The sequence below is a fragment of the Chrysemys picta genome, chromosome 2 (assembly GCF_011386835.1).
Source record: "Chrysemys picta bellii isolate R12L10 chromosome 2, ASM1138683v2, whole genome shotgun sequence".
Classification (NCBI taxonomy): domain Eukaryota; kingdom Metazoa; phylum Chordata; order Testudines; family Emydidae; genus Chrysemys; species Chrysemys picta.
Window position 1 is genome coordinate 245,684,679 of NC_088792.1, and position 15,582 is coordinate 245,700,260.

Genomic DNA, 15,582 nt, shown 5'->3' on the forward strand with positions numbered 1-15,582 from the left:
AATCAAAGAGAGATCTCTTTTAGGTCAATACACACACACACACACACACACACACACACACACACACATGCGTCTTTGCACCTTTTTATACATTACTTGTTGGCCGTGTTTCAAAGCAGGTCAACCAATTAAGGTGGCCAAATATTTTAGTGTGGTAGTTTGCGATTGTTTTGATCTTATGAACTGTGCACCTGTGCCCAGCTCATCTTTTCTTTATGCGGCCTGTTGTCCTAATTGTGATCAATTTGCTAGACTCAAAAACATTCGAGTCAGCCTAAAAAAGTATCTGGTTGCAGTGCATAGTAACCACAAGTCTGTATCTAATTTCACAGAATTTCATTTTTGCTCAATCTTAGTCTATAAAGCTTCCTAGCTAGGTTTTGCTTATGCCTGTAGGATTTTATTGCGCTCACTCTTTGCAGCTCTCGGAAGTTTTAGGCCTAACACTGACAATACTCAAGTATCAGAGGGGTAGCCGTCTGGATCTGGATCTGTAAAAAGCAACAAAGAATCCTGTGGCACCTTATAAACTAACAGATGTTTTTCATTTTAAGCTTGACAATACTCTTGTTCAAATTATTCACAATAATTAGGAAACTGTATAATAGATGATTATGCATCCATTTACACAGAAAAACCATACAGATTTTTTAAAACTATATCTGTAAGAAACTTTAAACCAATAAGTACAACATGTAATAGTAGAACACAGTTAAGTAATGTATTGAAACACTTTCTACTCTGGAGGAGACTCTGAGACATTTATCACCTTGGCATTATATATTTTATAGAAGAAGTACCAGCTGGTGTAAATCCATTTCAATGGAGCTATGATGACTTACATTTACACCAACTGAGTATCCAGTCCAAAAAGGGTAAATGAACAAGATCCTGAAAACTTATAAGTAAATTAAAAATGAGGCCAGATTCTCAGTCCAGCTGCTGCTGCTTTGAGCTGCTCCAGAAGTGCAAAACAGCCCTCAATTCAGCTTAAAGTGTCACTTGAGGTTCTTCCTGTAAATGGCAACAGAGGGTCCTGTGGCACCTTTGAGACTAACAGAAGTACTGGGAGCATAAGCTTTCGTGGGTAAGAACCTCACTTCTTCAGATGCAAGTTATGGAAATTTCCAGAGGCAGGTATATATCAGTATGGAGATAACGAGGTTAGTTCAATCAGGGAGGGTGAGGTGCTCTGCTAGCAGTTGAGGTGTGAACACCAAGGGAGGAGAAACTGCTTCTGTAGTTGGATAGCCATTCACAGTCTTTGTTTAATCCTGATCTGATGGTGTCAAATTTGCAAATGAACTGGAGCTCAGCAGTTTCTCTTTGGAGTCTGGTCTTGAAGTTTTTTTGCTGTAAGATGGCTACCTTTACATCTGCTATTGTGTGGCCAGGGAGGTTGAAGTGTTCTCCTACAGGTTTTTGTATATTGCCATTCCTGATATCTGACTTGTGTCCATTTATCCTCTTGCGTAGTGACTGTCCAGTTCATATTCTCACCAGCAACCACACACCGCACCATAACAACTCTAACTCAGGAACCAACCCATGCAACAAACCTCGATGCCAACTCTGCCCACATATCTACACCAGCAACACCATCACAGGACCTAACCAGATCAGCTACAACATCACCAGCTCATTCACCTGCATGTCCACCAATGTTATATATGCCATCATGTGCCAGCAATGCCCCTCTGCTATGTACATTGGCCAAACTGGACAGTCACTATGCAAGAGGATAAACGGACACAAGTCAGATATCAAGAATGGCAATATACAAAAACCTGTAGGAGAACACTTCAATCTCCCTGGCCACACAATAGCAGATGTAAAGGTAGCCATCTTACAGCAAAAAAAACTTCAGGACCAGACTCCAAAGAGAAACTGCTGAGCTCCAGTTCATTTGCAAATTTGACACCATCAGATCAGGATTAAACAAAGACTGTGAATGGCTATCCAACTACAGAAGCAGTTTCTCCTCCCTTGGTGTTCACACCTCAACTGCTAGCAGAGCACCTCACCCTCCCTGATTGAACTAGCCTTGTTATCTCCATACTGATTTATACCTGCCTCTGGAAATTTCCATTACTTGCATCTGAAGAAGTGAGGTTCTTACCCACAAAAGCTTATGCTCCCAATACTTCTGTTAGTCTTAAAGATGCCACAGGACCCTCTGTTGCTTTTTACAGATTCAGACTAACATGGCTATCCCTCTGATTCCTGCAAATGGAAATCCTCAGGTGCCTTCAAGCCATTGTAGTTACTCTTATGCCATCTCTTGGCACTAGGGGCATGGCTGGGGTATCCCTATATCCCAGCACTTCCAGAACAGCTCCTTGGAGCCACAGGCAGCTGGTGTAATATAGAGCACCCAGCAGGGGTGCTGGAACTAGGTGTACTGCGGGTGCGACCACACCCCCTGGCTTGAAGTAGTTTTTATCATATACACGGTTTACAGTTTTGTTCAATGGCTTTCAGCATCCCCCACTATAAAAATTGTTCCAACGCCACTGGCACCCAGTGTAATGTTCAGCGGATATGAAATCATCCTCTAGTCTACATTACTCCAGAGCACTGGACAAGCCCTGGCAGCCCCAGGATAAAAGTAGATATAAATGATGCTTAAGTTTACTTTTGTACTACAGTCCTGAACTGCACTAAGCACAAGTTGGATGCATCCCAGGATGTTAGCCATGGTATTGTTTGAATTACCCATACCCCCAGTTCAGAATATGAATATTATAACAACAGAATAACTGATGCAGTTCTTGAGAGCACTGATGTTTGCAAATACTATTTTTTAGAGGTTTTGCTTTAGCAATGAATTATAGATGCCATGAAATAACACACAAAGAGCAGAGCAAGTTCAATAGATAACTGCCTCAACAAATATTTTAGTGGGGTTGTTTAGGTACAGATGCTTATTTGTTTAACAATCAATAAAGTCACTAGTAACAGCAGACCTAAATATCTAGCATGTTCAAGTGAACTTTTGGGATAAAAAGATTAGGAATACAGAACTGTCAACACCCCTTTACAATCATATTTTCACCTGCTCATACAGTATACATTTATATCTTCTTGGAAAAATACTTTGCTAGGCTTCAAGAAACTCCCAAACTAATTCTGGTATCTTGGCATCAGTTATAATTTGTTATATAAAATCTAATTGTCCCCTTTTAAAATATACTCCGCTAAATTGTACATACACAAATAGATTGTATTTCCTATCTATTTGTCCAGTAATGATGTATCTGTAGCAGTGCTGCATGTTGGAGTTTAGTTTTTAATGATACTTTTAGTGAGATTTTTTTACAAGTAGCATTTAATCCATATACTGGTTAATCCCAAGAATCAAGTATTTTGATTTAGCAGCACATTCAGTTTTGTCAAGCAGATGTGAAGTCAGCCTCAACCCATCACAGAGGCAGAACTCTTTATCTGGGTAACAATCGCTTGTAACAGTATGTAAATATATAATGGGCCAGTTTCTGATCTCAGTTATATCAGAGTAAGATCAGACAGTACCTCAGTGTATCTATCTTTAATACATTTTCTTGTTATTAAATTCTTCACTTAGAAAAGTGTAAGTAGCCTTTTTATCTCTATTATTCAGTATCTGAGGTACCACAGTGCGGTAAATGTTGGCAAATGGTTAACATGATAGTTGAACATGACACTGTAGAAAGACTATAGGTGAAATCCTGACACCATTAAAATCATTGGGAAAACTCTCACCTGAGTACCTTACAATATCACACCTTGTTTACAATACCAAATATAACCATATCCAGTAACCTGGTGCCACCTAATGTGTTACAAACTTGATTCCAATGTGTAGCATTGTTTTAATCTTAATTCCTTTTTCTAGCCAGGCTATAGCCTTGGCCAGACCTATAAATCCAATCCAGAGAGAAGCCAAGCCACTCCTAGGATGCTCTGATTAGAGGGCAGTCAGAAACTCTAGAAGGTGTTCAGCATCTAGCAATTTCAGGCAATTAAGTAGATATAGCTACAACACTCAGTTACGGATCATATGGGAGAGCAGAGGCAGAAAGCACAGCACTATGTTTTCCAGTATAGACCGTGTTGGAAAATGAAGGGAGGAAAGACTGTTTTATCTTTTCTGTACAGCATCCAAGATGTCAGAAGAGAGCGTGTGGCCTTAGAAAGACCCTGGTAGTACTGCTGCAATAGAGCTGTGGAGGAGAGGGCCACCAGAGCTAGTGTGGAGGCACAGGGCTTCCCTCTGGATGAACCTGGCCTCCACAACTTTATTGCCACCTCCATCCTGCACGATCCAACAGGTTTGGGGACCACTGTTTCATAAGGGGAAGGGAAGGCTTTTCACATAGCAAGAGAAAACCTGCCCCAAGGTAATTAAGGTTATTCATTTAAAGTTAATGAGTTTGCTAGAAGCTGATCAGTGTCTCCATACTGAGCAGTCTGTGCAACTAAAACTCCAGATGTATGACAGTTTGGACTTTTTAGAAGAAATATTCACAAACAGCCCACCTTACTTGGATCAATAAAGCTAGGGTGGTATTTGATAAAAGCCCTGGGACCATGTTTAAATAATTTCCTTACTTTGAGACTGACTTACATTGGGGAATGAATATACAGTTCATTTGACAAAAAAAAAAGTTTATTTTAAAACTGAAGTCATTTACTAGATCTGATTTATTTAAATAATATTATTAATCATCTTACAAGAACCTAAGAGTAAATTAGGAAAAGGATTCAGGCCCTGATATTCCAAAGACTTAATAGCATGCTTAACTTAACCTATCCGAGTAATCACTTACACACTAATGTGCTGGCAGTAGCACACTTTGCTAAATTCTATATCAGTTGTAGTTTATACAGCCTAAAGATTCTAAGGGATACAGTAGATAATTGAATATTGCCTTGCCAAGCAAATTGAAACAAATTGTTCCAGATATTGACATGCTCAGGCAAACAGGCCCAGTATTTTCATTGCTACACTTGACTGTTCTTATTTCCTTCTGTTCAAATTTTTCTACTTGGTCTGATCTGAAGCGTTTGGTTGTTTTTTTAAACACTCTCTGTGCCCTTGCTTCTCAATTCCATCTATCAACTTCAAGCTTCTCCAGAGTCCATAGAGCTATAATGAATCTTTCAAATGTCTTCCTCTCCAAATTTGCATCTTCAAAATGCTATACAAGCGTTATGTATTTGGATTTATTGCACCTATCAGTTATTTCTAGGCACTTGTGATTTATTTTTTTAAAATTATATTAAATACATTTGAGGCTCTTCCCCAGCCATAAACACAAAACAGCCACTTCACAAACCCAGTTAACCTCCACAGAGTATAAACACACCTGCCACATGTCAAAAATATCTGGGAAGATCTTCTCAGCCATAAAATACACTCCTTTCCCAATATCACCTCATAATAATGCCCATTGAAATCACTTCCCAGGAAGAGCCTGGGAGAACAGATAACTCTTGTAGTGTGCATCAAATCCAGGTTCTGGAGAACTGAGAGGTAAAGTGAGTTTCAAAGTCAAGGTTTTCTCAAATAGCCAGGACTCCCATCAATGGGAGTTAGGTGCCTAAATATCTTTGAGGATCTGGACCATACATCATTTTGAGCCAAGTAGTCAAAACAAGCACCTTAAACTTTACCCACAAGTCAACTGGCAGCTAGATTAAGGAATCCTAATACCACCCTGGTGGAAAGGGTTGCATATTCTTATCCCCATTTTACAGATAAGCAGACTGAGGCAGAAAGTTAAGTAATTTGTCCAAGGTCAGAGATGGAATTAGTATCAAAGCTGATATTAGAAATCAGAATTTTTTTTCAATCCCACTCCTCAGACTGCACCTCTTTCTTGAGATCCACATTTCTCTTAAATTAAAACAGGCTCACAAATATTTTTCTTTAATAGTTAGTTTGTTCATCAGATAAGTTTCCCCAAATATTCTTGAAAATCAGTTTAATCAAAAACGGTTAATATTTCTTCATAAAATCATATGTATTATTAATTTACTCACTAGCTTTGCATTTTTATGAAGACATCAGCCTTCAGCATTATGTATTATGCTTCTGGTATTTTTTAGTATGATCATTAATTCCTATTCTTTAATATCTAAATTGGGGCAATGGGAGTCGTCTATATTTTTCTTTCTGCTGTCTCTCCTTTCTCCTTCCTGGAACTCTGCCTATAGACTTAGAGTGGAATGCATATAGCTCACTTCTCTTTAGTGCTTTGAGAACTTACATCAGTTCCTCCCGTTACAGTCTTTGAACTAACTGATCTCTTTGACATCTCTCTCTCAGCAGCTGTTGCTGCTCTATCACTTTACCATCAGCTGGGAAAACAGGCAAAAATCTTTCTCAAGGACCAGTGCAGCTGCCGTTCTATTCCTGAAATAGTGGATTTTTTAAATATCTCACTGGAAACTTAGTGTTTGAATTCAATGAGGCATCAGATCTCACTTGTCCTTTTATCCTGACCGAGCTCCAGAATTAAAAATAATCAATTTTTGCAAAAGATCTGCTTAAGAATAACTTATGCCCTGGCACTGATGGCTCAACTGGTGATTTAATTAATTGTCACATGACAGAAAGCCATGTGTTAGGAGCTAACACGCCATGCTGTCTCAATCTCTCAAAGGAGGTTTAGCATAAACATTATTAGTGGCAAATCCTAGATTGAGGGATGTTCTGTGAACTCAGCTAAGCTGGAAGAAAGGAAGAAGGAATACAGATTGAAGTGTGTGTGTGTGTGCGAGGCAGGGGGGGATGGCTTCTTCCTGCAGAATGAAGGGGTGAAGTAAAACCGCAGCATGCAATTTCATGTGGCCTCCCTTATTTGAGTCATCCTTTTCAGAAAGCAGCAAGCTAGTTGTCCCTGTGTGGCTGAAGGGTAGGCCTGTGCCACGATTCTTAGGAGCCTCATGCAAAATGAATAAAAACCAAATGTATTAATTCAAAAATCTACCACTGATTTAAAACCAAACCAAACCAGATGTTATCTTGTTATCAGTAAAAAGCAACAGAGAGTCCTGTGGCACCTTTAAGACTAACAGAAGTATTGGGAGCATAAGCTTTCGTGGGTAAGAGCCGAAGTGAGGCTCTTACCCACGAAAACTTATGCTCCCAATACTTCTGTTAGTCTTAAAGGTGCCACAGGACCCTCTGTTGCTTTTTACAGATTCAGACTAACACAGCTACCCCTCTGATACTTGTTTTCAGTGTCACTGATGTAGCTGTGTTGACGTCAGTGGACTGCCTCCTGATTTACACAGTTGTCAATGAGTTCAGAATCAGACCTATGTTGCTCAGAAAGTTATTCTTAGCATTTCTATCTGTTCCCATAATTTTCTACAAAAATATATTACTTTAAAATGTAATGAATCATAGTGCCCTGCAACGGGGAGATGGGGCCATCCTGGCTGTGCCTAGGGCTTTGAGTTGTCTTAATTCGGCTTTTGTATCTTTGTGCCACATATAAGGTTCAAGTTATCACCTTCATGGAAAAAATGTAATGAATTTGGGATATTTTGTGTGTCAACCCCTTTTGGGTGTGACAGATGAAGCAGTATCAGTTTTTAGACTAGCCAGAATTTCTTTATTGCTTCCATCAACTCGTTGGACTGGCTTCCTATGTAATGTGTTAGTGGCTTCCAGACAATGCAGCAGTATTGGTATTTCAGGCCTTTAACCGGCATTCTAAGCTCCACCCCTTACATTAGTAATGAGCTTTCTGTGCTGGAGAAATGCACCTGCTTGCCTTTTGTTCCGCTGGACCCATAAATGTTTTCTGCCAAATGGTAACATAAAAGAGGGCCTCATTATTAGAAATGCTCTCCAGTTTTGAGGGAGCAATTTTGAGCCTGCAAAGTAGAATGTGTTTCTGAAATTGGGGCCCAAATTGGGTCTGTTCCGCATAATTTAACCAAATTATTTTCCTTACTAGAACATAAATTGACTTTATCAAAGTTCTAAACGATTTCTGATAAGGGCCTGTGTTCCAGATTTGAATTTCTGAGTTCTTTTTAAGGTAATTGTTAGACCCACATATACACAGGGACAGTGTAGATACAATGGAGTGACAATAGTCACTCAGTAATTCAGATTGAAGATAACTTTCCACTATAAGACTGATTTTCAGTGTAATCAGAATTTCAAAAAAAGATGTTATACGTATCAATACATTTTGTTTATATACATGAGTATCTGTAGGTTGACCTCTGACTTTTGGTTATTGATAAGGCTGCGAGTCTGTCACAGAGGTCACGGAAATCATGGATTCTATGACTTTCCGGGACCTCTGTGACTTCTGCAGCAACCAGTGCGGCTGGTTTCGAGGCTGCCTGAGCAGCTCAGGAGGTTATATCGAGGTAGAGGTGTAATATTCCTGGAGATATAAGAAAACAAGATAAATATCTCATAAGTTTAAAAATTCAGAAAACGAATAGGTAAGGTTATTTAAAGTAGTGTTGTAACTGTGTTGGTCCCAGGATATTTGAGAGACGAGGTGGGTGAGTAATATGTTCTATTGCAAGGGTTCTCAATCTTTTTCTTTCTGAGGTCCACCCAACATGCTATAAAAACTCCACAGCTCACCTGTGCCACAACAACTGTTTTTCTCCATATAAAAGCCAGGGTTGGTGTTAAGGGGTAGCAAGCAGGGCAGTTGCCCTGGGCACCACACCACAGGGGGCACAGCAAAGCTAAGTTGCTCAGGTTTCAGTTTCAGGACCAGGTGTTGGCGCTCGGGGCCCCAAGTGTGGAGAAGCTCCATAGAGACTCAATGAGGCTAAAGCAGTGGTGGGCAACCCGCAGGCCACACACAGCCCATCATGGTAATCCACTGGCAGGCTGCAAGACAATGTTTACAGTGTGGCCCATGGGTCGCAGGTTGCCCACCACTGTGCTAAAATGTAGCAAACTTATGAAAGGCTACCTAAAATACCCTAATTAGTTAATTTTTTTACATGAGAAAGAGAGTACCCTAAAAGGGACCAATAGTAGCAGCAACACTCTAATGAAGTGTTATTTACTGTATGTGACAGATTCATACATTTTTAAGGCCAGAAGGGACAATTATGATCATCTAGTCTGACCTGTATAACACAGCTCCTAGAATTTCACCCAGTAATTCCTGTAACTGCTTGTGGAGCTAGGGTTTATCTTCCTGAAAGATATCCAGTCCTGATTTAAAGATTTCAAGTGATGGAGAATCCACCACGCCTCTTGGTAGGTTGTTTTAATAGTTAATTAGCCTCATTGTTAAAAGTGCACGCTTTATTTCCAGTCTGATTTTTTCCAGCTTCAGCTTCCAGCCACTGACTTTTGTTACGCTTTTGTTGGATAGATTAGAGAGCTCTCTACTGTCAGAAATCTTCCAATATAGGTACCGTACTTATTTTAATTCCTAGTTGTGAAGAAGGAACTATGTTGATTTGAAAGTTGTTTGATATGAGATGCTTTCATAGGATAAATGTTAAGCAAGATTGTATAATGGGGTACATTGTAGGATGAAGACCAAAAAGAACATACACCTCTGGCTGCATGGAGACAGAGGATTGGACTCCTGGATGGAAGCTCCACACAGACTGCCCCTTTGGAACTTTGGGGGATTGAATTTGAGGGATCATCGTGGAGCAGGATCACAGAGGAAGTTGGAGATCTAGACTGTGGTCATGAGGGGAAGCACTACCGGTCTCTTATAAGCGTAGGCTATCCTTCTTGGAGTAAGAAGTAGAAGGGTTACTGAACACATCTGTTTTGTTTAATCAGGTTAAATAGAAGCTTAGAATATTCTCAAACCCAGAAGTTAGAGGTGTAATAAAGTGGTGAATTTTGAAGACATCTATGGGGCCTTCCAAACAGAGCTAAGAAAAGCAGCCAAGGCTACACAATATTTACAGGCAAGTGTTCTGAGAGGAAGATTAGAAGGGCAAAAAGGCTGTACTAGTGACTAAGAGATACCAGTGTTGAATAAGGTGTGTGCCCAGGAAGGGGCAGGTCGTGACACTAGTGCACATAGTCTTTCAATTTTATCAGACTTATGTAGCACTTTTCCACTTTAGCAAGTTAAGATTTTTTCCAGAATATTTGTGAACAAGATTATTGGGGTTGCTTTATATTTTGGTCCTGAAACAATCAAAGGCAAAATCAACTCCATCTAGACTAAAACCCACACTAGGCCTAGACCTCAATAAAACAATATAGAATTCTCTTAAAATATTTGTGGTGATGCTTGGTATCTAGATGTCCACTCCTTCTCCACACACCCATTTGCCTCCTGCAAGTCTGACAATATTTCTGATGCAACACCTTTGGAGTTAACTTCAGAATTAAACAACTGGTGAAATAATAAAGTTGTCTAATGCTAAAGTTTTGCTTTAGAGGCTCCCTGTTGTGGGCAATTCCTTGCCAGGCTACCACTAGTGAGACATACTACAGCAACTCATCAGTGAATTGGCCTCTAGACACCATCTAGGATATAGAGTTCCATCTACTGCACTCAGTTGTACTGAATGGCTCATATTAAGTTTTGGTAACCTGTACAAAGGATTTAGATATAGCCTCTTTCCCTGACACTGCCCCCCTCCTCTTCTCTTACCCACACTCTTTAAAATGTAGTAATTTACCTTCACTTCAGCTATTTAGAACCTTACCATATATCTCTGACATCAGACTAAATCATGACAGGGTATCTTTGTCTCTGGATGAGCCATTTGCTTCCATCACCAACCAGGACTTTCCTGTTCCCAGAACTTATGGAACTGGTGAGTCAAGGATCTGATTACAAAGTCAGTTATTCAAAATATGTTTGCTACAGTTTTAAGGAGATTTGAGAGAGAACAAAAAAAAAAAGTATATCCAGAAAATAGCTACAGTAAACAGTATTACTCCACTCTTACACCAGTGTAACCTCTGAAATCAGCAGAAAACTGGAGAAAACACACTGAGTAATTAGGCCCACTGTTCCTCCAATTTAAAAGATCAACTGCTTCAACAACCTAGATTTAACAAATAATTTTAATTTCCTGTGACTAAAGCTGACTTGAAGTGAAGGTGGCAATTATGTTTCTCTGCTGTGTAAGTAGCCACAGCATTAGAATTCCTAGTTATAGGTTCTTTTGAAAGAACATTATGGGGTACCAGTTCTAAAGACTTCATCCAGTTTGCCATATCTAAGTGCATTAAAGATTACACAGATGTACTGCTCAGGCGAGCTCTTTATTTGATTATTTTCCCTAGAGGGGAAACTAAGTAACAAGTAGTAGGGTGTTTTTTGTTTGTTTGTTTGTTTTAATTTATAATTTTACATTACTGAAATTTGATTCTGCTCACCTTCTCCCTGACTGGAAAAAGTGCAGGATCTCAATAGGAACAGATGGATTGATCAGATGAAGAGTATAATTGAGACTCATGGAGGGTATAGAGCTGTGCATATAACATATTTTTTAGTTCACTGTAGAACAGAAAAACATTAATTTAGGTTGACCCCAAAAAGGAATCTTCTGAAATTTTCAGTGAATCAAAAAACTGGGGGGGGGGAAATCATTTGGTCAAAGAAAATGTTTTATTCAACCTGAAATGTTTCAAGTTCAAGCTCTTTTCCTTTTAAATTTAAAAATATATATTTTAAATATAATTTTGAAATGAAAAGTCACTTCAAATTGAAAAGTCAAAATGTTTAGTTTAAAAAATGTCAAAACAAAAACTTTTTAAAGGCTTTATTCTATCAAGTATCAGAGGGGTAGCCGTGTTAGTCTGAATCTGTAAAAAGCAACAGAGGGTCCTGTGGCACCTTTGAGACTAACAGAAGTACTGGGAGCATAAGCTTTCGTGGGTAAGAACCTCACTTCTTGCATCTGAAGAAGTGAGGTTCTTACCCACGAAAGCTTATGCTCCCAGTACTTCTGTTAGTCTCAAAGGTGCCACAGGACCCTCGGTTGCTTTTATTCTATCAGTGTGCCAAAATCAACCCAAATTCACTAAATGTTTTGGTTGATGCGAATCTGCATTTTTCACAGAAAAAAGTTTGTTAAAAAATGTTGCTCAGCTCTAGGTGGAAAAGTCTTAAACGTACTGTGATCCAAACAGCACCCCAATGCAAGAGGGCAAGGTGTTCACTGGTATGTGGTAGTGAGTTTCAGCTAGCCTGACCAGTTCAGTGTACCCCCAACTCACAAATTCCATAACCCGTAACTAAAACGCTGTCATGTAAGATATCAATAGAAAGCAAATAACATACTGATCATTACTATAATTGTGTGGTGTATGTACAGAGGACTAATTCAAAATGTCAAATATATTGAGAATTATGTTCTTAGGTGTGTCTGCCAGGCAGGGCTGAAATTACCCCACCCTAGAGAAAGGAATGTGGTTCTGCCACCTTGTTGGCACTTCCAAGATAAATTAAGAAACAGTGGGAATGTATTTACATAAAAGGCAAACAGAACAATCAAGCTAAGAAGGGCAGGAGAGAACCACTCAGCATCAAGGCAGGGGGAGGAGATTGCAGGAACAGATCAATCTTCATTTTAGCAAACACAGGGCTGGGGTGGAGTGGAGGGGGAAGAGGGAAGAAACCAGCATGGACCTTCTTTTACCACAGGTCTCCTTCTTTACAGCTTGGATTAACTTTACTTTGGGGAGGTAACCTTCAGAAGAATCCATTTCAAAGGTTCATTGCATATAAAGGAGAGGGGCAAAGAACCCCAGGTTATCGTTCACCTAAGAAGACAAAGGAACTAAGCACTTTGGATTTTGTGGGAGATCCTGACCAGAAGGGTTGGTCGGCCCTCTTGCTGGAAGGTAGCATGATAAGAATCTTAGCTTGAACCAAGATTGTAGTTATGTTAAATATCAGTCTCTAGAAAGTGTTTTTCACTTTTATTTGCTTATAACCATGTCTTACTATACCCTTTACACTTGAACTTAAAATCCTAATTCCTGTTGTTAATAAAATTACTTTACTTTTAATCTAAACCAATCAAGTGCTGTGCTTGAACTGAAATGATTGTTAACTCCAAAATGATAAGCTGTGCATTTTGTTTCTTTAGAGTAGCAAATGAACCTTCTTATTCCTCTGAATGGTCCAGGGCAGGACTGGACATTACAGAGCACAACATTTAGGGAAAATTCAGGACTGGAGGATGTTGGGGGTCATCTTACCAGGTGTAACCAAAAAAGCTGGTGGAAATCAGAGTGTGGCTGAGTCAAAGTGCATGCTTGTATGCTGGCTGGGAGCATTCAGACAAGGGAGTTGCAGTAGCATAGCATTTTAAGGCACCCAGGGCTACAAGGCAGCTGATGATACCACCCCTCACTGGTCTGGATCACACCCTGAAATGTGACAGGTACTGACTGGGAAAAGATGCAAGAAGGCAAAGAAGAGCCTTTGCGAGAAGCAAGTTCTGAAGAGAAGGGTTTTAGTTTTTCTATTAGTCTTTTCAATAGGATGTGACACCTTCCACGTTTACTTTGATCTGCATAGTTTTGATTAGTTTGTATTCATGGAATAAGACATTTCTTCATGTATAACAGTGAAGCAGCTGTACATTTGCAAATCCTATAGAGAAGTATGGAATGTGTGTTAAATCCAAAGAATTCTTAAGGCAGTGGATTCGTTTATATAACTTGCATTTTCTTCTGAGTCTAGAAGCAGCTGTGTTTGTTGGGTACAATCTGGGGCAGATCAGGTGTGGAGAGAGTAGGGCAGGTGCTCAAAGTTTCGCACTTATTTAGCCATTTCTTATGTCATGTACATCTTGTACATGGTAGGTTGCAGGGCTGCTACTAGCAGGTCAGGCTTCGGTACCAGATATGGCTAAAGAACTTCCATGTCAGAGATACACACCATATGTGTTCATTGTAACATCCTTTAATGCACTGTCAGGTATGGCTGAGGTTAGCATAAATAAGGGTTGTTACACACAGTGCCACCTCGTCACTGAATAATATAATCCAGTTTAGCATTCCATCACACCCTTCTACACCTTATGCAGTCATTTACACCAGCGCAAAGTGAATGTAAAATGCTATTGCTGTGATGAAGTAAGCCCCTTGAGTCCCTCTTCATTCCCTCCACCAATCCTTTCTCTTGCACAGGCTATGCTTAATAATCATATAATAGTCTATAACAGTCATTGCCTCAGCGTGGTTTGGAACTAAAACTGAAGAGGAATGCTACGATTTCCAAGTAATAAAATATGCAGAACCTACTGGGTACAGACATTTGATTGAACTGCATGTGTGTGCTTTGTCTGCTTGTTCCCAGATTCCAAAGCCAGAAAGGACCATTGTGGTCATCTAGTCTGTCCTCCTGCTTAACACAGGCCAGTGTACTTCCCCAAAATAATTCCTTTTGAACTAAAGCATATCTTTAAAAAAATCCAATCTTGATTTAAAAATTGGCAGTGATGGAGAATTCACCACAACCCTTGGTAAATTGTTCCACTGGTTGATTACTTTCACTGTTAAAAATGTATGCCTTATTTCCAGTCGGAATTTGTCTAGCTTTGACTTCCAGCCATTGGCTTGTGCTATACCTGTCTCTGCTAGACTGAAGAGCCCATTATCAAATATTTGTTCCTCGTGTAGGTACTCGTAGACTGTAATCATGTCACCCTTTAACCTTCTCTCTGTTAAGCTAAATAGATTGAACTTCTTGAGTTGAACACTACAAGGGAAGTTTTCTAATCCTTTCATCGTTCTTGTAGTTCTTCTCTGAACCCTCTCCAATTTTTCAACATCCTTCTTGAGTTATTAACTCCAGAACTGGACACAATATTCCAGCAACAGCCCCGCCAGTGGCAAATACAGAGGTAAAATAACCACTCTATTCCTAACTGAGATTGCCCTGTTTATGCAGCCCAGGATTGCATTAGCTCTTTTGGTCACAGCATCACACTGGGAGCTCACGTTCTGCTGATTATCCAGCACAATCCCCCAATCTTTATCAGAATCATGGTTTCCCCTCAGGATACAGTACGGTAGCCAGTAAGCATGGCCTACATTCTATGGTCCTAGATATATTCATTCATTCGTTCACCCCCACCTCTTCCCTGCGATCTCAGGCCTGGGGCAGCACTGGTGGAGCTCCCCCCACACCTCGTGCGCCTGTCCCAGCCCCGCCATTATTCAAATGTGGAGGCCGGGGAGCATGGGGTTCCCAGACCAGGCAGGGCAGGAAGCAGCACTGGCACCCAGTGGACACCCCAACCAGTGGGTGCTCCTTGCTCCAGGTAAGCCCCCTTGGCATGGGCCCTGTGGAACAACTAAAGTCCCTTTGTCCCATCCCCCCACCAGCGCCCTTTGGGGAGACCCAGTGCCCCCTGCCCTGCCCCATCCCCCCACCAGTGCCCTTGGGTGGAGACCCAGTGCCCCCTGCCCATCCCCCCACCAGCACCCTTGGAGGAGACTGGACCTCCCCAAGTTTCCCCTGCCCTAGCCCCCCACCAGCGCCCCTGGTCTAGGGAAGGATGTGGGTTGGGTCCGGTTCAGGGGGTTTGGTCTGGGGAGGGATGCGGGTTAGGTCCAATTTGGAGGGTTGCCTGGTCTTTTGGGGGCACAGCTAGTCCTGA